We start from the raw sequence: 22,899 nt of genomic DNA on the forward strand, positions 1-22,899 counted from the left end.
TAAGAAGAGTGGGCAAATTTAAGGATGCAAAACGGTGCATGGCAACAAGATTATGATCAAGTTTTTCTTTAAAGGCTGTAAATGTTTAAGGAATACTGAACCCACAGAAATGTAATTGCATCACCCTATGACCGCTGCATTAATTTTGGAGCTTGTTTGTCTCTTTGTGAAAAGTGCATATTATATGTAAAATATACATTTCCTTTTATAGAGTCCACAGAAAATGGGACTTTATTGTAATGACAGCTTAAATTATTAACATAAGAAATAGGAGTAGCAGTAGGCCATACGGCCCCTCAACCCTGCTCCTCCATTTAATAAGATCATGGCTGATCTTCGACCTCAGCTCCACTTTCCTGCCCTATCCTCATGTCCCTTCGAGTCCAAAAATCTATCGACCTCAGTCTTGAATATACTCATTGAAATGGGTATTGAGATTTTCTGACAGTTCGTGCATTTATTGTATGGTAAATTTTCCCCTTTTGTTATATTTATAGAATCATAGATTGATTATAGCACAGGAGGCATTCAGCCCATCGAGCCCATGCCGGCTCTTTGTAAGAGCAATCCAGTTAATCCCATTCGCCCGCTCTTTCCTCGTAGCCCTGCTAATTTTTGCCTTCAAGTATTTATCCAAATCCTCTTTGAAAACCACGATTGGATCTGCTTTTGCCACCCTTTCAGGCAGCACATTCCAGACCATAACTACTTGCGGTGTAAAAAAAAAGTTTTTCCTCATATCGCCTTTGGTTCTTTTGCCTTAAATCTGTGTCCTCTGGTTCTTGTCCCTTCTGCCAATGAGAACTGTTTCTCTTTATTTACTTTATCTAAACCCTTCATGATTTTGAACACTTCTATCAAATCTTCGCTAAACCTTCTCTGCTCTAAGGAGAACAACTCCAGCTTCTCCAGTCTATCCATGTAACTAAAGCCCTTCATCCCCGGAACCATTCTCGTAAATCTTTTCTGCACCCTCCCGAAGGCCTTCACATCCTTCCTAAAGTGTGATGTCCAGAATTGGACACAATACTCCAGTTGTGGCCGAACCAGTGTTTTATAAAGATTCATCATGACTTCCTTGCTTTTGTACTCAATGCCTCTATTTATAAATTGTAAACAATTTTACAACACCAAGTTATAGTCCAGCAATTTTATTTTAAATTCACAAGCTTTCGGAGGCTACCTCCTTCCTCAGGTGAACGATGTGTTCACCTGAGGAAGGAGGTAGCCTCCGAAAGCTTGTGAATTTAAAATAAAATTGCTGGACTATAACTTGGTGTTGTAAAATTGTTTACAATTGTCAACCCCAGTCCATCGCCGGCATCTCCACATCATGTCTATTTATAAAGCCCAGGATCCCGTATGATTTTTTTTAAACTGCTTTCTCACCTTCAGCGATTTGTGCACAAATATCCCAAGATCTCTTGGTTCCTGCACCCCCTTTAGAATTGTACCATTTAGTTTATATTGCCTCTCCTCATTCTTCCTGCCAAAATGTATCACTTTGCACTTCTCTATTAAATTTCATCTGCCATGTGGGAGGGTGGCTTTGGCGCCTAATGTGCTGTGTTTAAGTGCCGATTTTGGCAGGTATGTGGTTTGTATCCCACTGCTACCAGAATTGGTAGAGTCGTTTATTTCAGGCTTGAAGGCCCGAATGGCCTACTCGTGCTCCTATTTTCGATGTGTCCGCCCATTCCACCAGCCTGTATATATCCTCTTGAAGTCTATCACTGTTCTCCTCACTGTTCACTATTCTTCCAAGTTTTGTGTCATCTGCAAATTTTGAAATTATGCCCTGTACACCCAAGTCCAAGTCCAAGTCAATAACATATTTTGAAAAAAGTGATCCTAGTACCGACCCCTGTGGAACATCACTGTATACCTTCGTCCAGTTTGAAAAGCAACCATTCACTACTCTATTTCCTGTCACTTAGCCAATTTTGTATCCACGCTGCCCCTTTTATTCCACGGCTTCAGTTTTGCTGACAAGCCTTTAATGTGGCACTTTAACAAATGCCTTTTGAAAGTCCACATACACAGCATCAACCACATTGCCCTCATCAACCCTCTCTGTTGCCTCATCAAAAAACTCAATCAAGTTAGTTAAACACGATTTGTCTTAAACAAATCCATGCTGGCTTTCCTTTATAATCCACGCTTCACCAAGTGACTATTAATTTTGTCCCAGATTATCGTTTCTAAAAGCTTCCCCACCACAGAGGTTAAACTGACTGGCCTGTAGTTGCCAAATTTATTCTTGATGTGGAGATGCCGGTGATGGACTGGGGTTGACAATTGTAAACAATTTTACAACACCAAGTTATAGTCCAGCAATTTTATTTTAAATTCACAAGCTTTCGGAGATTTTCTCCTTCCTCAGGCAAATAAGACCGTAAGAGATAGGAGCAGGAGTAGGCCATTCGGCCCCTCGAGCCTGCTCCGCCATTCAATGAGATCATGGCTGATCTGATTTTTACCTCAACTCCACTTTCCTGCCTTTTCCCCATATCCTTTGACTCCCTTGCTGATCAAAAATTTGTCTAACTCAGCCTTGAATGTATTCAATGACTCAGCCGTCACAGCTTTTTGGGGCAAAGAATTCCAAAGATTCACGACCCTGTGGGAGAAGAAATTCCTCCTCATTTCCATCTTAAACGGGCGACCCCTTATTCTGAGACTATGCCCCCTAGTTTTAGATTCCCCCATGAGTGGTAACATCCTCTCAGCATCTACCCTATCGAGCCCCCTCAGAATCTTGCATGTTTCAATAAGGTCTCCTCTCATTCTTCTAAACTCCAATGAGTATAGACCCAACCTGTTCAATCTTTCCTCCATAAGACAACCCTTCCATACCCAAAATCAACCTAGTGAACCTTCTCTGAACTGCCTCCAATGCAAGTATGTCCTTCCTTAAATAAGGGCACTAAAACTGTACACAGTACTCCAGGTGTGGTCTCACCAGTACCCTGTACAGTCGTAGCATGACTTCCCTGCTTTTATACTCCATTCCCCCTAGAAATAAAGGCCAATATTCCGTTTGCCTTCCAGATTACCTGCTGCACCTATATATTGACTTTGTGTTTCATATACGAGGACACCCAGATCCCTCTGTACCGCAGCATTTTGTAGTATTTCTCCATTCAAATAATATTTTGCTTTTTTATTTTTCCTCCCAAAGTGGATGACTTCATATTTTCCCACATTATATTCCATCTGCCAAATTTTAGCCCATTCGCTTAACCTGTCAATATCCCTTTGCAGACACTGTGTCCTCCACAGGGAGGGAATTAGGGGTTACGGGGAGCGGGCAGGAATTTGGACATGAATTTAGATTGGAGGTTAGGATCAGATCAGCCATGATCTTATTGAATGGCGGAGCAGGCTCGAGGGGCCGATTGGCCTGCTCCTGCTCCTATTTCTTATGTTCTTATCGCAACTTGCTTTTCCACCTATCTTTGTATCATCAGCAAATTTGGCCACAATTTGCACCCTTTTTTGAACAAGGGTGTAATGTTTTCAATTCTCTCGTCCTCTGGCACCACCCCCATATCTAAGGAGGATTGGAAGATTATGGTCAGTACCTCTGCAATTACCACCCTTACTTCCTTTAGCAACCTAGGATGCATTCCATCTGGACCAGCTGTCTTATCTATTTGAAGTAAAGCAAGCCTTTCCAGTACCTCCTCTATCAATTTTTAGCCCATTCAGTATCTCTCTAGCTCTTTTTACTGTGACTTTGGCAGCATCTTTTTCCTTGGTAAAGATAGATGCAAAGTACTCATTCAATACTTCAGCTATGCCCTCTGCCATCATGCAAGGATCTTCTTTTTGGTCCCTAATAGGCCCACCTCTCATTATTTATATGCCTATAAAAAGACTTTTAGATTCCCTTTTATGTTAGCCACCAGTCTATTCTCATACTCTCCTTTTGCTCCTATTATTTCCTTTTTCACATCTCTGTACATTCCATATTCAGCCTGGTTCTCACTTATTATCAACCTGACATCTGTCATACACCCCCTTTTTCTGCTTCAGAATCGATCTTACTTACTCACTGTCTTTTGTCATCCAGTGTGCTCTGGCTTTGGTTGCCCTACCTTTCTCCCTCGTGGGAATGTACCTAGACTGTACCTGAACCATCTTCTCTTTAAAGACTGCCCATTGTTCAATTACAGTTTTGCCTGCCAATCTTAGAATCCAATTTACCTGGGCCAGAGCCATTCTCAACCCACTGAAATTGCCCCTCCTCTAAGTATTTTTACTCCAGAATGCTCCTTGTCCTTTTCCATAACTAATCTAAAACTTATGATACTGTGATCACTGTTCCCTAAATGTTCCCCCACTGACATTTGCTCCACTTCGTTCCCCAGAACTAGAGCCAGCAATGCCTCCTTTGTTAGGCTGGAAACACTGATCAAGAAAGTTCTCCTGATCACACTTTAGAAATTCCTCCCCCTCTTTGCCCTTTATACTATTACTATCCCAATCTATATTAGGATAGTTAAAGTCCCCCATTATCAGTACTCTATAGTTTTTGCACCTCTCTAATTTCCCTGCAAATTTGCTCCTCTATATCCTTCCCACTAGTTGGCAGCCTATAGAATTTACCCAATAGTGTAATGGCACCTCTATTGTTTCTTTACTCTAACTAAATAGATTCTGTCCTTGACCCCTCCAGGACATCCTCTCTCTCCAGCACTGCAATATGCTCCTTAATCAATACACCCCCCTTTTTTTCCTGAACACCTTGTATCCAGGAATATTTAGTACCCAATCCTGACCTTTTTTGAGTCAGGTCTCTGTTATCGCCACTCCACCATATTCTCGTGTGGCTGTTTGCGCCTGCAGCTCACTAACCTTGTTTACCATGCTTCGTGCATTTACACACATGAACTCTAAGCCTACCTTAGACCTTTTCGCATTCTTTCTTAGCCTGATCCCACTGTACTATTTCTTATTCTCGTGCTATCTGTCTCTTCCAATCATTTATGCACCTGGTTTCTCTTTTCTAATGCTACATCCTGGTGCCCATCCCCCTGCCAAATTAGTTTAAACCCTCCCCCTGCCAAATTAGTTTAAACCCTCCCCCACAGCACTAGTGAACCTTCCCACGAGGACATTGGCACCAACTCTGTTAAGATGCAACCCGCCCGTCTTGAACAGGTCCCTCCTGCCCCAGAACTGATCCCAAGAATCTGAAGCCCTCTCTCTTGCATCATGTCTCTATCCACGCATTAACCTGCCTTATCTTCCTATTTATGTACGCACTAGCACATGGCAGTGGGAGTAATTCAGAGATTACTACTTTTTGAGGTCCTGCTTTTTAACTTCCTCCCTAGCTCCTGAAACTCTGACCGCAAGACCTCATCCATTTTCTTTCCTATGTCATTGGTACCCACATGGACCATGACCTCTGGCTATTTCTCTTTTCTCTTCCCTTCCCCCCCCCCCCCGGAATGTTCTACGCACCCTTCCTGATACGCTTTATCCTGACACCAGGGAGGCAGCATGCCATGCGGGACTCACGTCAGCAGTCACAGAAACACCTGACTGTCCCCCTGACTATCAAATCCCCTATGACTACTGCATTTCTACACTTTACTGTGCCCCCATGTAGTCCTTTGCCCCATGGTGCCACACTCAGGATTGCACTCCTTCAAGGCATCACCACCCTCACTGGTATTCATTGTTGAATGCCAGTTTGAGAGTGCTATAAACCCAGGAGATTCCTGCACTGCCTGCCTCTTCCTACCCTTTCAGATGGCCATCCACTTGCAATCCTGAACTCTCGGTGGCTGTGGGGGTGACCACCTCCTGGAACGTACAATCCAGGAAATCTTCAGCCTCCCTTATGCTCTGCAGTGACTCCAGTCACCCCTCAAACTGGAAACCCTCAGCTTGAGCTGAAGGAACAGGAGGCATTTCCTGCACATGTGGCCCTCCAGGACACATGAAGCATCCTGAAGCTCCAGTATGGCACAGGAATTGCAGGCAATGGGTGTAAGCTGCCCATTCATTATATTTAAAAACCTTTTTTTTCTAAACTCCCTTTTTAGATACTCAATTATTATTCATTTACTTACTGTTTCCTTCCCCCAATTAACCTACCTTTTTATTCCGGGTCTCTCAGAGCTCCTCCTCCTTGTTCACTGTGATGTCATTCTCTCTGTTTTTAGTGAATGGGGCTCCTCCCCTGATGCTCAGCACAGCTTCTCTCAACTAAATTATCTATTTATTTACAGATAATTACTTTTTTAAAAACAAAATTTAGCACCTCCTTCCCCCTCTACCCTAATCTGTGCTTTAGCAGATAACCTCTACTTTACTTTATACACATTTTGAGAACAGCAGTTAAAACTGCTCAATCTGCTTGCAGCTCACAGTAATTACCCTCTACTCAGGCAATCACTTACAGCTGATTGACTGTTAGCTACCACTGACTTGCAGTTTCTGTTAACCGTTAACTAACTTGCAGTTTGTTTTAAAGTTCTAAGTTAAATTTTAAACTAAATTTAATTTTAATTTCAATGCACCCACTACTTTATGCAGATGTTAAACAAATAAATTGGCTGTGTGGAAAATACAAAGCTTTTATTTGTTAACAACAGCCTAACTCACCATGCATGGTAGTAGTTTGCAACAGTGCCTTTTGCTTAAGTACAAAATGTAGTTCAGAAATATGCTGTGTATTTTCTAAAACTAGTTCTAAAGTGCTCAATGGACATCTACTTGGATTAGAATGTTTTCATGTTCTTTTTATAGTTAATGTAGAATCATAAACTCTTTCAGCAGAGAAAGTGGCCATTCGGCCCATCCTGCCTGCACCAGCTCTTGGAAAGAGCTATCCAATTAGTCCCACTCACCCGCTCTTTCCCCATAGCCCTGCAATTTTTTCCTTTTCAAGTGTACATCCAATTCCCTTTTGAAAGTTATTATTGAAGCTGCTTCCACCACCCTTTCAGGCAATGGAGTCCAGATCATAACACCTCACTCCGTTAAAAAAAATTCTCCTCATCGCTATTGGGAATAGATAGAGGGTCGTCATGGCCATTTAGGGAGTCTCTGCTCCGCTACTCACTTCCCGGTTCCAAAAGATTCAAATCGGCCCCATTAGGTTAAGGCGGCTTGTACTTTATTACAAAGAACAGTTTAATACACTCAGTATTTAAGCAGCAGTTTACAGGATGGAAACTGGAGATATAGTACCCGCTTTCACTCTGGGTAGAGCTCGCGCCGTGGCCTCGCGGTCCTCACGGCCCCCACCCTCTTGGATCCCACAGATCCTGCCTTTTGCAGACTTCTTTCCTTCTTCTGACACGGGCGTTGGGCTCCTGCCAGCACGTTCACCTTAACAACTCTAGTCTGCTGCTCCTGAGGGATCCTCTATGCTGAACCTTTGTTTGAGCTGTGTTTTTATACACTGTTTAGCAGGAAGTCCAGTGGTGAGCTGACTGAACAACCTCAGCATAGATAGCGAGGCCAGACGTAGTCCATCATCTTAACAAAAGAGATCCTGACTGGCCGGCACCTGACCTGACATCATCGACACAATGGCAAGACATTTAACCTCACCAATACGGATGGGCTAGTGATGCTACCTCGCTCAGGACAATGGCAAGGCACCTAATCTCTCTGGGAGAAGGCGGCCTGCCCGTTCCTAGTCATCTCAAACAAATTGTAAACAATTTTACAACACCAAGTTATAGTCCAACAATTTTATTTGAAAATCACAAGCTTTCGGAGGCTTCCTCCTTCCTCAGGTGAATGCCTCCTGAGGAAGGAGGAAGCCTCCGAAAGCTTGTGATTTTCAAATAAAATTGTTGGACTATAACTTGGTGTTGTAAAATTGTTTACAATTGTCAACCCCAGTCCATCACCGGCATCTCCACATCAGGTCTCAAACAAAGAGTGAGCTGTGGGTTTAGAATACACATCTCCCCTGCTGACCACCTTAATATACTGAGTGTCTGTGGCTATCCCCAGACCCTGATACAGACTTATAAATTGTACAAAATGTGTGGTTACATACTAAATGTATTTCATGATAACATACATTGCGTGAAAACAATTCTTTGACGCTTGTTACACTTGTAGCACACACCTGCATTGTCTAACAGCAGTGTCAAATTTTGTCTGATTATGCTCTTGAGAAGCACCTTGGGACGGTTTACTACGTTAAAGGTGCTATATAAATGCAAATTGTTGTTGTACTTTCATGCCCCCCCCCCACCCCCCCATTTATAAAACACAACATTCTACTGGCCTTTACTTATCTGCACAAGCACTCTCAGGGAGTTATGTATTTGAACTACATAAGAAATAGGATCACAAGTAGGCCGTATGCCCCCTCGAGCCTGCTCCGCCTTTCAATAAGATCATGGCTGATCTTCGACCTCAACTTCACTTTCCCACCCAATCCCCATATCCCTTGATTCCCTTAGAGTCCAAAAATCTATCGATCCCAGCCTTGAATATACTCAACGACTGAGCATTCACAGCCCTCTGGGGTAGAGAATTCTAAAGATTCACAACCCTCTGAGTGAAGAAATTCCTCCTCATCTCAGTCCTAAATGGCCAACCCCTTATCCTGAGACTATACCCCCTAGTTCTAGACTCTCCAGCCAGGGGAAACAGCCTCTCAGCATCTACCCTTTCAAACCCTCTCAGAATCTTATATGTTTCAATGAGATCACCTCTCATTCTTTTAAACTCCAGAGAGTGTAGGCCCATTCTATTCAATCTCTCCTCATATGATAACCCTCTCATCCCAGGAATCAATCTCTTAGGTCTTTCTGTTGATCTATGGCCTTCAGTGTCCTTCTGTTAAGTATATGCTTCCATTCCTTGTTTCTTTCCCTCTCAAAATGTATTGCCTCAGAGTTATCACATTAAATTGAATCTGCCATCTATCTGGCCATTCCCCTAACCATATTAAACATATTGGTTTAAGTGCATATTTTACTATAGTATATTGACACCAATATTATATCTGCTCTTGGGCCTCTGTCAGTACTTCTGTAATCAGCAGTCACGTATGCAAGGGTGGCTTTACATTCTCACCTCATCTCTCCTTTCCATCCATAATCCACAACATAGCTTAGATTGGGAACTCGCCATGAGGGCTCACGGGAACAACCCTAGTACTATCTCTCTGTTGCCTGCCTGTTTGTAGTGAAATGTCACATTAGTGTTGGTACATTGGGAACTGAGTAAATGTTGCATGAATAAATGTTGCTTTATGAATTTTCAGTTTACAGTGACATTTTCATATCTGGGGGTGTGCTTTTTCCTCATCATACTGAGATTGCTTTTTAAGTGATTTCCTCAGTTCCCTTTCCCACTCTTCTGTTATTACATAATTTCAAACATTTATAAAATGTTTAGTTTGTCATAACTCAAATTAAATGGGTGGAAAATGGCCGTTGATAGAGAGAAATGTAGAAATTGTCAGTTCTCTGCATTACCACATCAAACACTGCTAGAGTTATTAGTGCTAAAATGTCAGCAAGACAAGTTGCTATAGTTCTACCTCAACATGTTCTAACCAGAGTCTTGCAGTAACGATTCACACACCCCTTCTGTTTATGGAATGCTGTCCCAGACATTGGCTTCTGGTCCCTGTCCTTTATATACAGATGTTTGAATTTAACCAGAGTTGATTTGAAAATTTATTAGGGATTAAACTGTGGCATGTCGCTAGTTGTCTGTTGGTATCTCAGAACATTTTTTCCAGGTCAGCAGCTACCAGCCAAATTTGTGAGAGCCCATCTTTTTCCAGTTTGCATTGGCAGAGATATGCTTATCCAACCTCATGGCCAGTTTGTCTCCTGGAAAGGAGAATAGTTCTCTTAAGTTGCCAAAAATTTATTGTAGTGCGTTTCTATTCGAAGTTTTCACTATTCCTGCATGCTCTTCATGCTTTTGTCTTTTGAGCAAAAGTTTTGTAAACAATTTAACTTCATTTTTGGCTTGTCTTGGGCAGGATGTAATAGCTGATGCGTGAATGTTTGTTTTTCAGTTCAATTATCTTATTATCTTATGCTGCAACCTTTGGGAAACACACTAATTTTTCTCTAATGGCAAACTTATTTTGTGAACTGTTATTTGTTGCATTCTGTGTTTGTTACATTTATAATTCAACTTATTACATGGATTACTCAACAAAATAACCATTTCTATTCTTATATTTGTCTTTTTGGATGAAGGGGTGAAGTTGTCTCTCAAATCAATTGAATGATAACCTACTATGATATATGTTGTCTGTAATCTTTAGACTACCCTATCCCTTTTCCTAATTTTTCTCTCATCTAGCACAAGTGTAGCACCTTCTACTGGCTACCATAGCAGGCTCAAATTTTAGTCAGGACTTTCTATTCTCAGATACTGAAAATCAACTTTTTCATTCTAGCTATTTGTATCAAAATATTTTCTCAACATTGCACTATAGGGTCTTCATTTTAAAAAAATATTGTTACCTTCCCCCTAAGGGCTCCTCCCCCCAAATGATGATGTGAGCTGAGATATATAAGTTTGGTTTAGCTTTTTGAAAAGATTTGTTAATTGAATAAGAAACCATCAAGAATGTACTTTGGGTGTGGTGAACTACAATCCTTGACCTGTACCATTTCCTTTGTACACTCTGTTATCTGTTCTGAAAATTGTATGCAAAGCCCCTTCTTCTTTGTTGGATACTACACATTAAAACTGTTGACTATTTTATGTTAAATACATTCAGTAAATTGTCTTATTGTATAACTTTCAATCTAGTAGAAATTGTTATGTTGTGTGCATTTTCCAATTGTCCTCCAGTCATCTTAACAATCATTGGGCAGCATTTTAGCACCCGCTATCGGGTGCGTTCCTGGTGGGGGGGCCCCGAAAATCGGGAAATCCCGTAGCGGGACTGGAGCCCGCCTGGAACCCGCGCACTTCTGGGTTCCCCACAGACGCGCTGGCGTGCGCGCGGAGCCCCCGCTGGTGGGAATCCCGCAGGCAATTAAAGCCAGCGGGATGCCACTTGAACGTATTTATTTTGCTTGTTCAGGTCATTAACTGACCTGATTAAGGGATTATGTGAGGAGGGGTGGGATTTTAGAGCAAACTGGGACTGTTTCCCACACTGGGGGAAACACTCCCAGTTCAAATGGACCTGTTGCAGCTGTCAGCCTGTGACAGCTGCAAAGGTCCATTTGACAGGTGGCGGGGGGAGACCCTCACTCATTGCAGGAGGCCACTCTGTCACTTGGGACAAAGTTTGGCCTCCACCACCCTTCCCCTGACAATCAAAGTCACCAACTTGCACACTTCACCCGGGGTCCAGAGACATGTACCTACCTTGCGGACCCCCTCAGATGTACATCTTGCGGATGGGGGCTGCCGTAGCTGCAGTCATGACCTCCTCGGAGGGCGAACAGCATCACCAGCCTCACCATCCGCGCTGTCCACCTCTGACACGTGGAGCTCCACAACAGAGTGCTGTGACACATCCACCTGCACAGCAGGAGGGAGGGCTACCGCAGAGAGAGATGCGTCGCAGAGGGCACTACCCTTGCCACAGGGTCCACAGACCGAGGCTCAGCTTCCTGGACCTCTCTGAGCAGCAGTGCACACGGAGGCTCAGAGTCACTCGACATGTAGTCGTGGACATCTGCAGCCTCCTTCATGCCAAGCTGCTCCCGATTGGCCCAAGCACCATCTTCTTACCTGTTGCTGTCAAAGTCACCACTGCCCTCAACAACTTCTCCTCCGCATCCTTCCAGGGTGCAACCGGGAACATCGCCGACATCTCTCAGCCGTCTGCACAAAAGAGCCCTGCAAATATACCGACACCCACTCTGCAGTGACACAATGGGTGGCATCAGTTGTGGGTCTTCAAAGTGATCCTCAGGAAAGGGCATTATTGCACAAACCAGACAAGATTCGCGAAGACATGGCAGTAGTGGTGCCAATATATGTGATGTGAGTTGCTCAGAAATCAAATATAAGTAACAACCATGACAAACCCTCAAACACCCTTGTGCATCCCCTTCATGCTCACGACACGTTTGCCTTACGCTGCCTACTGCACATATGTGATGCATGCCCTGTGGCTGCAGCACGGGTAGTGGCAGGTTGAGTGAGGCTGACCGTGAAAGAGATGCACGAGAGGGTGAGTATGACATAGAGCCATGAGATTGTATGAGGATTGGGTTGAGTGGTAGTGGCGGGATGAGTACTGGCGAGGTGAGTAGGTGCAGGTAAGATGAGGATGAGGGGTGATGTGACAGAATAGTGTTGGCAGTGCAGAAGGAGATCTGGGGTGGGGGCGGTGATGTGGCAGACGGAGTGTAGTGGAATGAGTAAGTGTACTCACTTCGGCTGACCTACTGAGGTCATTGGAGCGCCTCCTGCATTGTATGCAGGTGGGCGATATGTTGGTGGTGCAGGTGACCTCCTCTGCCACCTCGAGCCACGCCTTCCTGGTGGCAGAGGCAGGCCGCTTCCTCCCACCCGCCAGGGGGAAGATCTCTGTCCTCCCCCTCCTCCTCACCCCGTGTATTGATACCTGGGGTGAGGCATCATTAAACTGGGAGCAGCCTTCCCCCTGGGCTGCTCCATGCTGTATTTTTTTCTTTGTTGCAGCATCTGTCAGTGGAGGACTGCCCCTTTAAATAGAGCTCCTCCAACTGACCGATCTTACTGTGCATGCGCAGCCCGCTCGATGCGCAGATCAGCAGTGGGGAACCCGGAAGACCAGGTAAGTGGATCCAATTGGGCTACGATCGCGCGGGGGGCAGACTGATATCGCAGGGCGCGTTACCCACCCGCCCGATAGCCCCCCTGCCGAGAACCCGCAGCCCTGGTAACATCGGGCCCATAGTGTCTAATTTGTTTTTTTAATGAAGTGTGGGTTTTCTCAGGGGATGTAACTGGATTTTAATCAGTGCAAGGTGGCTAATATTTATTAATGAATTGTTAAAAATTTGTTTCTCTCCTAATATTGCCAGTTGTAGCCCATCCAACTCTGACTAGCTTTTAATTCTTGGAATTTGTAATGTGGCATTGGAAAATTAAAGTTTTTCCCTTGGCAATTAAAAGATGTTAGATTACCATTAGTTCTTAAATCTTATTATACCTTGCCTTCTAGGCCACTCCTTGCACAGGAGCCTTTCTGTTCTATATTTTTCCAGATGGAAGCAATTCATTTCATTTCTTTCTGAGAAGAGAAAACTATTGTTACTTTTGCACTAATTGTATAACAAGAATGTGGGGTATTTGATCTGATGTGTATTAACTGTTCCAATTATTTTTTTCTCTTATTAGCCCAAATGCAGTTTGAATCATACAGCACAGAATGAGGCCATTCGACCTATTGTGCCTGTGCCTGTGTCGGCTCTTTAAAAGAGCTATCCGATTAGTCCCACATCCCTGCTCTTTCCCCATAGCTCTGCAAATTTTTCCCCTTCAAGTATTTATCCAGTTCCCTTTTGAAAATTATTATTGAATCTGCTTCCACCAACCTTTCAGACAGTGCAGTCCAGATCATAACAACTTGCTGCGTGAATTTTTTTTTTCCTTGTGTCACCTCTGGTTCTTTTGCCAATTACCTTAAATTGTTGTGTTCTCTGGTTACCGACCCTTCTGCTACCTTTCTCCTTATTTACTCAGTCAAAACCCTTTATGATTTTGAACACCTCTATCAAATCTCCCCTTAAACTTCTTTGACCTAAGGAAAACAACCCCAGTTTCTCTAGTCTCTTCACATAACTGAAGTCTTTCATCCCTGGTACCGTTCTAATAAATCTCCTCTGTACACTCTCTAAGGCCTTGACATTCTTCCTAAACTGTAGTGCCCAGAATTGGACACAATACTCAGCTGGGGCCCAATCAGTGTTTTAGAAAGGTTTAGAATAACTTCCTTGCTTTTGTACTCTATGCCTTTATAAAGTCCAGGATCCCGTTTGCCTTTTTAACAGCTTTCCCCACTTGTCCTGCCACCTTCAAAAACTTGCATACGTACACCCCCACGTCTATCTGTTCTTGCACCCTCTTTAAAATTGTACCATTTAGTATATATTGCCTCTCCTCATTCTTCCTAACAGAATGAACCACTTTACACTTCTCTGCGATAAATTTCATCTGCTATGTGCCTGCCCATTTCACCAGCCTGTCTATGTCTTCCTGAATTCTGTTACTATCCTCCTCACTGTTTACTACATTTCCGAGTTTTGTGTCATCTGCAAACTTTGAAATTATGCCCTGAATACCCAAGTCCAGGTCATTAATATATATAGAAAAGAGCAGTGGTCCCAACATCGACCCCTGGGGGACACCACTGCACAATTCCCTCCAGTCTGAAAAACAGCTGTTCATCACTACTCTGCTTTCTGTCCCTTAGCCAATTTTGTATCCACGTTGCCACTGGCCCTTTAATCCCATGGGCTTCAATTTTGCTAACAAGTCTATTATGTGGTAATTTATCAAATACCTTTTGAAGGCCCATATATAACAAAATCAACCGCACGACCCTCATCAACCCTCTCCGTTACTTCATCAAAGAACTCAGTCAAGTTAGTCAAACATGATTTGCCTTTAACAAATCCGTGCTGGCTTTCATTTATTAACCCATATTTTTCCAAATGCCAATTCATTTTGTCTCGGATTATTGTCTCTAAACGTTTCCCCACCACCGACGTTAGGCTGACTGGCCTATAATTGCCGGGTTTACACCTCTCCCATTTTTGAACAGGGATGTAACATTTGCAACCCTCCAGTCCTTTGGCACCACTCTCATATCCAGGGAGGATTAGAAGATTGTGGCCAGAGTCTCTGCAATTTCCACCTTACTTTCCTCAGCAACCTAGGATGCATTCCATTTGGACCGAGTGACTTTTCTACTTTGAGAGCTGCCAACCTTTTAAGTGCCTCCCCTTTATCTATTTTTATCCTATCCAATTTCTCTACTACCTCCTCCTTTACTGTGACATTGGCATCATCTTGTTCTTTAGTGAAGACAGATGCAAGGTACTCATTTAGTACATCGGCCATGCCCTCCGCCTCCACAAGAAGATCTCCTTTTTGGTCCCTAATCGGCCCCACCCTTCCTTTGACTACCCTTTTTACTATTGATATGTTTATAAAAGGCATTTGGTTTCCCTTTTATGTACCTGCTAATCTATCCTCATGCATTTTCTTTGCCCCTTTTATTTCCTTTTTCAGTTTTCCCCTGTACTTTTTGTATTCACCTTGGTTCTCTATTGAATTATGAACTTGACATTTATCATAAGCCTCCTTTTTTTGTTTCATTTTAATCTCTATATCTTTAGTCATCCAGGGAGCTCAAGCTTTGCATGCCCTTCCTTTTCCCCCTCGTGAGAATATTTCTAGTCTGTACCCGAACTATCTCCTCTTTGAAGGCCTCCCATTGCTCAGTTACTCTTTTACTTTGACTTAGCCAATCTTTGATTCCAAACCACCTGGGCCAGATCCCTTTTCAACTCACTGAAATTAGCCCACTTCCAGTTTAGTATTTTCACATTTTATTTCCCCTTGTCCTTTTCCATAACTACTCTAAACCTAATGATATTGTGATCATTGTTTCCCAAATGCTCCCCACTGAAACATGCTCCTCTTTCCCCAGAACTAGATCCAGCATTGCTTCCTTCCTCGTTGGGCTGGAAACATACTGATCAAGAAAGTTCTTTTGTACACATTTCAGGAATTCCTCCCCCTCTTTGCCCTTTACACTGTTACTGTCCCAGTCTATATTAGGATAATTGAAGTCTCCCATTATCACTACTTTAAAGTTCTTGCATCTTTCTGCAATTTGCCTGCAAATTTGCTCCTCAATCTCCTTCCCACTATTTGTTGGCCTGTAATATACACTCAGCAGTGTAATAGCTCTTCTATTCTTCCTTGATTCTAACCAAATAGATTCTGTCTTTGAACCCTCAAGAACATCACCCCTTTCTAATGCTGTAACAGTATCTTTGATCAATATTGCCACCGCCCCCCCCCCCTTTTTTTCCTTCCCTATCTTTCCTGAATAAAATATAGCCAGGAATATTAAGTGCCCATCCTTCCCCTTGTTTGAGCCTGGTCTCCATTACTGCCACTATTTAATAATCCCATGTGGTTACTTGTGCCTGCAGCTCACTAACATTATTTACCACGCTCCATGCATTTACACACATGCACTCCCAACCCATCTTAGTCTGCCTCTCATTTCCGCCCCCCCCCCCCCCTCGTCTGATCCCTGATTAGAATAAAGTGAGCTACACTTTATTCTAATGTTGTTTGTCTCTCTCAGTCCTCTATGCACCTTGTATCTCCTCTCAAATGCTTCATCCCTGCCAAATTAGTTTATACTGACTTTGGAGTTATGAGACTACTTTCAAGTCACTACGTAGCCAAAACCTCTTTTCAATAACAAAAAAATGGCAGTACAATTGCATCTCAACATAGTCACTTTTCCCGCTGGTTGACCAAACCAAAATTCCATAGAACTGGGAAGCCAAATGTCCCCATGTTCAGAAGACCTAATCCACTTCAAAATTTGCCGTGAATAATTTAACTTTACTGATTTCTGGGCCTGGAATTTCTTCATGATTTCCGCCCATATATCAGCCTAATCTGGGCAGAATCGAATGAAATAGCGCTAAGGATCGTGAAATTTTAAACATAAGTGAGTTGTGCCCGTAACTACTTTACGCTTGAGTATCCGCGATCTTTTACGCTGGTTCAACAGTCCATTTGCCTGAAGCAGTTCCTGCCCACAAAATTGCAGCAGAGCTGGACGCACCTGTGTGGCTTCAGTTGACTGATGGTCACAGGTCTTATGTACCAAGGGCAGATCGATCAATCAGTCAGTCAACTGAAGCCATTTAAAAAGTAAAACTAAGAGCATTAAATCAGTCAGTTGAAGAATGGCCCATTTCTTGGCAATCCTACTCCTCTATGTGATGCTGGAGAATGACCTGTTCCAGTCACAAATTGATTACGATCAATTATTTGATTATGATGATTCATGGGAGATTTTACATTTGGGCTTATGCTAATGATTTTGAGTGGAAACTTGAGCGTAACTTCACCTCAGCAAAATCGGCAGAGTGTCCAGCACATTCTTGGCGCATTTTATCGATTGCACCCCTAGCGGAAACTCTGTACCCACCAATTGATTGAATTTGTTAAACTGATGGAGGAGGCAGTTGGATTATGTCAGCCACATAACTTGGAACGCTAGTCATTTTAATTCTGTACCAAGAAAAAGTGAACGGTACTTGCACTTTTTTAAGTTATCTCATACTTGGAGAAAACATTTTATGAACAGTACAATGGAAGAAAACTATATTTGGTACTGCGGTTTCTGTACAGAGTTGCTGATTTTAGCAGGCTAGCACATGTTTTGAAACTGGGGTCCCTGGATCCTAGAGAGTTTGTAACAGGATCCCCAGAGATCTGCAAGGTATTGGGGGGAAAGATTCGATAGAGCCCATTTTCAGGCGTGGATAGCGTGACCTGCTATTACCCCGCGCCCGATGGCCCCTACGCAGGCAGCACGTGAATTTTGAGCTGCCTGCTACTTACCATGATATCTCCATGCAGCCAGTGCTACCCGCGCTGCTGAGAGGCTGTATGGAGAATGAGGAAGCCGGAAATGGGGTGTGCTCAGTGCACGTCGTCGGCAGCCTGCACCTCTTGTCCCATTTAAAATGTGCAGGTGCGCATTTTAAATGGGACATGTACAGTCCACTAGGAGGAGGGAAAGATGGCCGCAAGCATGGCAGGACCGGCGTGAAAGAGGGCCCCATGCTTCTCGGATGATACACTGGAGGCCCTGGTGGAAGGGGCGGACAAAAGGGGGGCCAACATGTACCCGCAGAGTGACAGGAGACCCTCCAGACTGCAGCTCCGCAGGTATTGGCAGGCTGTGGCGCAAGAAGTGAATGCCAGGAGCATGGCACCACGCACATGGGTGCAGTGCCGAAAGAAGTTCAGTGATTTGACATGAGTGGTCAAGGTGAGTGAATGCAAGTGTCAAGTGGCACATTCTACCAACTGCACCACTGCTCCACGCATCACACCCCCTGTCACCCACCCCCAACAAACACTGCCCATCCATAAGCAATGCTGCACTTGGCATGCTGCATCTCACCCGCACGTAGTACCACACTTACAGGCCACACAACCTCCACTCACAGGTCTCGCACACACTGGCATCTATTCAACCACGACAGGCACATCACCCACACACCTTGCAGGATGCTCACTGCCACATTGTCTTCTGTTTTACAGGAGAAGGTGGCGCATAACAATCGGAAGCAGGAGAGACCTGAGGGTGGACGGGCACGCTTACACGTCATCACCCCCCTAGAGGAGACGGTGCTTAGGATCATTGGGCGGGCCGTTGCTGCAGCCGTAACAACATGCTGCGCTGGAGATCCCAATGAAGGGGGTCTTTGCCAATGCTCCTTCTCATTTCCCACATCTCCCATCTCCCATAATCTTTTCTGACTGACATGCTGCACATGCTGTCAGCACGCACGTCTTACTTGCTCCTCTCCCACTCCACAACTCAACCTGTTTTCCTTTGTTGTAGATACCCAAGAACACATGGCGGCACCGTCCGAGGACGAGGACACTCAAGCCACAACCTCACTCGATCTGACACTTGCTTCCACTAGCTCAGAGACTGACATTGTGCGTCGTTTAGAGGCTTGTTTAGAGGAGGGATCTGCACGTGGTGAGACACCGGGCACAAGCATGCAGGAGCTGGGGCGGGGGTAACGGATACCGCAAGAGCCAGCTCGCCGGAGGGCAAGGTCACTCACTAGTTCTGCTGCAGAGGAGTCAGATGAGGACTTTGGTGGGCCAGGTTACAGAAGACCGCTGTTGGTGGTACACCACCAAATGCTTGGGGCATTGGAAAGCCTGCCAGAAAGCCAGCGCACAATGAGAAGGGGCATGGAGAAGTTCAGCTCCAACTTGGCACAGGGTTTTGCGCAGAGCTTGGAGCTGATCCTTTTGAACGTGGAACGGGTGGTTCACTCCATCAGCACACCTATGGAACCCGTCTGATGGCCGATGTCATGGCTTCCATTGCCGCACGATCCGATGTCATCAAAGATCTGCAGGCTATGGTTGCTGCTCATACTGCTGCAATGGAATCTCAGACTGCTGCTATTGTGGGTCTGGGGACCACTGTGGAATGGGGCTTCCAGGGTGTCACAGCACTCCAGCAATCCGTTCTCCATCTGATCACCAGGATTGCTGAGGTGCCGCCCTGGGAGAGTGGCAGTGACACCATGGCAGTCGGACCTGCTGTCCTGTCTCAGGACAACAGCCTTCCTGCTCTCACCCCTGCCACTCTGCCAGTGGCCCTTGTTGCCTATTGGCCAGCCAGGCCAGGCTGCTACAGCCCATGCTGAGATGGTGCAGTCTGAAGCCCTCCCGGCCCAGAGCTGCTTGAGGTCATCCTCCAGAGCCGCCTGCATGCTCCTCTGTTGAAGGCCAGCATCCATGCTCCAGCCACTAGGAGCACTAGGATAGGTAAAGGCACATGAACAACAAGCACTAAGGCAACGCACAAGTGTGAATCGTTCTGTTCTGTTTCCATAATTTCATTTATTCATTGATAAATGTGACTTTGAATTTGCATTTGGTGGTTTTTTTTATTTGTGCGTTGAGCTGTGCGGGAAGCCAATGTGTAATCAGATGGAGGAAGATTTGATTGCCTTGTGGGAGGAGAAAGGTGGGGAGTGTAGGACTGTTGGTGACTTGGGGGATGTAGTTGACATTATTGATAGCGAGCACGAATCAGGCAAGCACGCGGAGCCCTTGCAGACAAGTTGTGTGGTCCCTTTTTGTATGCTTGCACCTTCCTCCGCTTCCTCTTCTGGCTCCTCCTCAACCTCTCCCTCCGCCTCAGCCTCCTTCTCCTCCATCTCTGGCTCAGGGTCTTCTCCGATCATTGGTGGCAAAGGCTGGTCCCTCATGATGGCGTGATTGTGCAGCATGCAGCATACCACCACAAATCTGCCCACCCGTTCAGTGGAGTACTGCAGGGCTCCTCCAGACTGGTCCAGGCAGCGGAAACGTTTGAGGAGGCCTATGGTGTGCTCCACAATGTTGCATGTGGCAGCATGGCTCTCATTATAGGCCTGCTGTGTGCGTGGGTTCCTGACTGGAGTAATGAGCCACGGCATGAGGGGCTAGCCATTGTCGCCCAGTAGCAAGCCTTTGACGTGCTGAGTCGGGCGAAAGATAACTGGCATGTTGGACTGCTGCATGATGAAGGTGTCGTGACTGCTTCCAGGGTAGCAGGCATCGACCTCCATGACTCAATGCGTGTGTGCAGCTGGTGTGCGACCATTCAGGAAGTGGGAAGCCCTTTTGGCTGACGAAGATGGCTGAGTTGATATGCGGGGCACGCAGTGCAATGTGCGTGCAGTCAATTGCACCCTGCACCATGGGGAAGCCAGCAATGCAGACGAACCCCCGTGCTTGCTCGTTCTGCTTGTCTCTGTCAAGAGGGAAGGTGATGAACCTGTTTCTCATCTGGTACAGTGCGGCTGTGACCTTCCTTAAGCAGCAGTGTACTGCATATTGCACATGTTGCACATGTCGCTAGCAGAGGCCTGAAATGATCCTGAACCGTAGAAATTCAGCACCACGGTGACCTTCACAACCACAGGCAATGCTGTCCTTGCCCTGCTCTGAGGCTGCAGTTGTGGCTGCACCAGTTGACAGATCTCGATCACGACCTCCTTGGTGAACCTCAGATATCGGATGCAATCCTCCTCGGTCATGTTGAGGTAAGCGAATTGGTCCCGGAAGACCCTCATTGGATACAGCCTCCTGCTCAGTGCCCTGCGCCGCCTCCTCCTCCCTCTCCTCGCAGCTTGACCTGGTGTGCATGGCCTCTCTGCATGCTCCCAGTCATGCTCAATGCCCAGCAGGAGCCCTAGCAGACCACCCATGGTTGCCAGGAATGTTGTTCAACCACAGTTGTAACTTTCCGACCTGTAAGGCAGTTCCTGCCAAACCCACTCTCAATTGTACTCTACGAACTCTCAGTAAGTATAGGGAGCTTCAAAAAACACTTCCTATTCCACCAGCAGCCAGAAGCAATAATCCAGCAACTAATCTGTAAATCCTGCATGGTCCCTTTAAATAGCGGTGGTGAGGGGTCCTCCAGGCACGGTAAGACACACCCAGGTGTGTGTGGCTAAGACTGCACTGAGTTGAGCGTTAAGGTCCAAAATGGTGTCTATCTCTTTAAATCATCGTTGCACGCTGATTTCACATATTTTCTCCCTACTTTACATGCTTCCAGCGTTCGGTATTTGCACATGCGCTAACTCCTATACCAAGATGGCATCCGGCGCACGTCACTCTGGAAACGTGCCTAGACAGCCAAGGCGCCATCTTGGCACCTCGAGAGGCAGCGTAGCACAGAAACAACGGGCGCTACATGGCCGAATTTAGTGCCCCAGATCTCTATTTTTCGACTCGTTGGGATGTTAGTCAATTTGCTCTATAAAAATAAAAACATTTTCTGCATTGTTGGAAGTGTTTTCCTTTGGGTAGTTGACAGTCTTTTAGAAGTTAGGATGGAGTGATGCCTGGGAGAATGTGAACAATTTATATAAGGTTCCCCACACTAAAAAGTTTGAAAATTTCTGAGCAAGAATAATTATATTGTAATCATAGTCTATTTGAATTGATATATTATAATTGTTCTATTATTATGCACTGACATTTTTCGTTGAAGAGTAAACAAATGAGACAATAGGATTGGATGGAGAACAACAACTGGCATTTATATAGTGCCTTTAACATAGTAAAACGTCCCAAGGCGCTTCGCAGTAGCGATTTTCAAACAAAATTTGACACCGAGCCACATAAGGAGATATTAGGACTAACTTGATTGCATTTTTCGAGGAGGTGACAAGGAGGATCGATGAGGGTAGCGCAATTGATGTAATCGAAATGGATTTTAGCAAAGTTTTTGACAAGGTCCCACATGGCAGATTGGTCAAGAAAGTAAAGGCCCATGGGATCCAAGGGAATGTGGCAAATTGGATCCGAAAATTGGCTCAGTGGCAGAAAGCAAAGGGTAATGGTCGACCGGTGTTTTTGCGACTGGACAGCTGTTTCCAGTGGGGTGCCGCAGGGCTTGGTACTAGGCCCTTTGCTTTTTGTGGTATACATTAACGATTTGGACTTAAACGTAGGGGGCATGATTAAGAAATTTGCGGATGACACAAAGATAGGCCATGTGGTTGATAGTGAGGAGGAAAGCTGCAGACTGCAGGAAGATATCAGTGGACTGGTCAGATGGACAGAAAAGTGGCAAATGGAGTTCAATCCAGAGAAGTGTGAGGTAATCCATTTGGGGAGAGCAAACAAGGCAAGGGAATACACAATAAATGGGAGGATACTGAAAAGTGTAGAGGAAGTGAGGGACCTTGGAGTGCATGTCCACAGATCCCTGAAGGTAGCGGGACAGGTAGATAAGGTGGTTAGAAGGCATATGGAATGCTTTCCTTTGTTAGCCGAGGCATAGAATATAAGAGCAGGGATGTTATGCTGGAACTGTATAAAACACTAGTTAGGCCACAGCTTGAGTACTGCGCACAGTTCTGGTCATCACATTACAGGAAGGATGTAATTGCACTAGAGAGGGTGCAGAGGGGATTTACGAGGATGTTGCCAGGACTGGAGAGTTTTAGCTATGATGACAGTTTGGGTAGGCTGGGGTTGTTTTCCTTGGAACAGAGGAGGCTGAGGGGTGATTTGATTGAGGTGTACAAAATTATGAGGGGCCTAGATAGGTCCTTCCTATCCACTCTATTTCCCTTAGCGGAGGGGTCAATAACCAGGGGGCATAGATTTAAATTGATTGGTAAAAGGATT

At 45.0% G+C, this 22,899-nt stretch overlaps 1 protein-coding gene across 1 annotated transcript in view; it reads left to right on the forward strand.

Moving 5' to 3' along the window:
* uxs1 (UDP-glucuronate decarboxylase 1) overlaps positions 1–22,899 on the forward strand; it is a 108,791-nt gene that overhangs the window by 714 nt on the left and 85,178 nt on the right. The window lies entirely within an intron of this gene.

Source organism: Heptranchias perlo, chromosome 6 (assembly GCF_035084215.1).
Source record: "Heptranchias perlo isolate sHepPer1 chromosome 6, sHepPer1.hap1, whole genome shotgun sequence".
In the NCBI taxonomy this organism is placed as follows: domain Eukaryota; kingdom Metazoa; phylum Chordata; class Chondrichthyes; order Hexanchiformes; family Hexanchidae; genus Heptranchias; species Heptranchias perlo.